At 49.7% G+C, this 2,389-nt stretch overlaps 1 protein-coding gene across 9 annotated transcripts in view; it reads left to right on the top strand.

The window, feature by feature from the left end:
• The window catches only part of ATP2B4 (ATPase plasma membrane Ca2+ transporting 4), a 117,579-nt gene that overhangs the window by 51,464 nt on the left and 63,726 nt on the right, over nucleotides 1-2,389 (top strand). Inside the window, exon 2 of one of the 9 annotated variants that reach the window (XM_017851558.1) lies at nucleotides 1,713-2,005. The exons of the other annotated variants lie outside the window; for them this stretch is intronic. The gene's annotated coding sequence lies outside the window, so the exon portion shown is untranslated. The remainder of the gene's footprint in view (nucleotides 1-1,712; nucleotides 2,006-2,389) is intronic. 9 annotated transcript variants of the gene reach the window in all.

Below are 2,389 nucleotides of genomic sequence, written 5' to 3'. Positions count from 1 at the left end.
TTTTTTTTTGACATTCCCTTTTTTTTTGTTCAAAATTTTGGGGGTCTTTTTTTTTTTTTTTTTTTTTTTTTTTTTTTTTTAAGCTGACTTACGGGGTTGGGAAAGGAAAACTTTAAAAGTAAAATAATAAAAAACAGACCACTCTGCCATTACAGGCACATAAATAGCTTTGCCATCGCTGGGCTGCACACTCGCTTTGCCATAGCAACCTAAAGTGACTGTTTATAACAGCCTGTCAACTGGCCTGGAAACCAGCAGCTGCTGCTGGCCGCCTTGGCCTCGGAGCAGCAGGCAGGTACTCCCTGAGAGGTGTTATGGAGGCAGTGGGTCTGGCGCTTCTTCTGGAACCGTGGGCAGGGGAAAGGCAGCCTGGGTTCCAGAGGCGACCGGGGCAGTAATGTCTTAGGAGCCAAAGTGAGCAGCGGGTGTCTTTTGTCTTCGTTTTCCCCTCACCTGTGTATGGGCCCCAGCATAGCTCATCTCCTGTGAAGATAGAAGACAGGGCTGGGAGGGCATTTGCTCCACCGGAACCTGAAAGGGGCCTGGGTGTCCCTCTGAACCTTACGAGGTGGCTTGTTTTAACTTTTCAAATAGACTTTGGCTTCTGTTGTAGCCTGTTGAATGACATCCTTTCAAGTCTGTTTTCTCAAAGACTTAAAAAAAAGTGGGCTTTTTTGGGGCTCTATCTGGGAAAGGGGGCTGTCTGGAGATGAATGGAAGCAGAGATTAACAACCTGGAAGGACTAGCGGAGGGAGAGGGAAGAGCGAAGGAGATACATGGCAAGACCTTCCGGTGCCTTCCCATGTCAGCCTTGAGCTGAAGGGGTTCATGGAAATGCTTTGGAACCTCGCAGCATTTTCAAAGTGTGGTCCCCAGACCAGAAGCATCAGCTCACCCTGTTAAGGAACTTGTTAGGAATGCACCTTCCCAGGTCTCATCTCCGTTCTTCTGCACCAGAAACTCAGGAGTTGGCAGGGAGGGGGCCAATAGGGTTGCCCCAGTTCTTCAGGAGATCCTTGTGCTCACTCTTGGTTTGAGAACCACTGCTCTAAAGCATTACTCAAGTGCAAGAAAGCATGATCAGTCCACTTTCCAAAGCCCGAGGCTGACTGAATGGATCCTGTCTGTGCAATATGTGAACAAGGAAGAGTAAAACAGGAGCAGAGGGGTAGCAGGTTACTAGGGATCATTCCTGGCCCCCTTTTTTAATAAGCACTGTCTTTTCAGCATGGAGCCCTCACTCATTTGCCTGTGACTTCCAGGAAACCGGCCCAGAGAAGGCTGGAATAGGTAAAGTGGGGATGGGAGGTTCTCTGTACTCTGTACAGGTGAGACTGTCAGAATAGAGAAAGGGAATGGGAGCAGCCAGGCCTGATGACCAGTATGGGACATGCTGACTAGTGTCTGGGCCACAGGAATGTTGTTTTGCGTCCTCTCCTGCTGAATGCCTGGGGACAGAGCAGCTGCCCCTGGTGCTCCCTTTTGGTGGCTGAGATGTGGCCTCCTCAGTCTGTGGCCAGGCAGCTTCTTCCCCTTTGTCCTGAGGGCTCCACCAGAACCTGAAGCCTGGGAACAACCAGGTCCCGACCCGGTAGCCCAGGGAGATGACCCCTCTCCATGAGCATGACATGATTCTGCTGAAATTCATTTCTAAAAATAACCTAGGATCCGATCCAGCTGCTAAAAAGCCCCTTTGTTCCCTTGAAACCAGAATATGGAAAGCCACAGCAGCCCCAAGACAGACAGTCTATGTAGTCCAAGGGAGTGCATATACGAAATACTTGAATGCTGCTGCCGGAGGGCTGCGTCCTGTCTGCGGCCTAGAAGCTTCCTGCCGCAGCTCTGAGGAGTGAGAAGCAGTTATCCTTGCTAACTCTTATCCTGAGTGAACGGGGCCACGAGAGGCTGCCAGTACCCCTTTTGTTAAACAACAGACCTTCCAGATGGCGTTGTCACTTCCACCTGAAGGTGGCTCTTGTCCTCCTTAAACAACTGAAGGAAATGGTGAGTGCTGCTGTTTCATCCTCTACATTTTTTTGAGCTCTAGCTTGCTGTGAACACCCCTACCTACACCCCACACACCCTCTGAGTCATTGGAGGACAGAGAGGTGACCCAGGCCAGTGTAACTCACACAATTTGAAAGAGATTGGCTTTTCCAAGGCTCTGGGCCTGAGGGACTGCCCTTCTTCATCCTGATAAATTTTTTTTTGAGATGGAGTTTCACTCTGTTACCCAGACGGGAGTGCAGTGGTGCGATCTCAGCTCGCTGCAACCCCTGCCTCCCAGGTTCAAGTGATTCTCCTGCCTCAGTCTTCCGTGCAGCTGGGATCACAGGCATGTAACACCACACCTGGCTAATTTTTTTTTTTTTTTTTTTTTTTTTTTTT

Source organism: Rhinopithecus bieti, unplaced genomic scaffold (assembly GCF_001698545.2).
Source record: "Rhinopithecus bieti isolate Rb0 unplaced genomic scaffold, ASM169854v2 scaffold_33903, whole genome shotgun sequence".
Classification (NCBI taxonomy): domain Eukaryota; kingdom Metazoa; phylum Chordata; class Mammalia; order Primates; family Cercopithecidae; genus Rhinopithecus; species Rhinopithecus bieti.
This window is presented reverse-complemented; position numbering and strand designations above follow the sequence as displayed.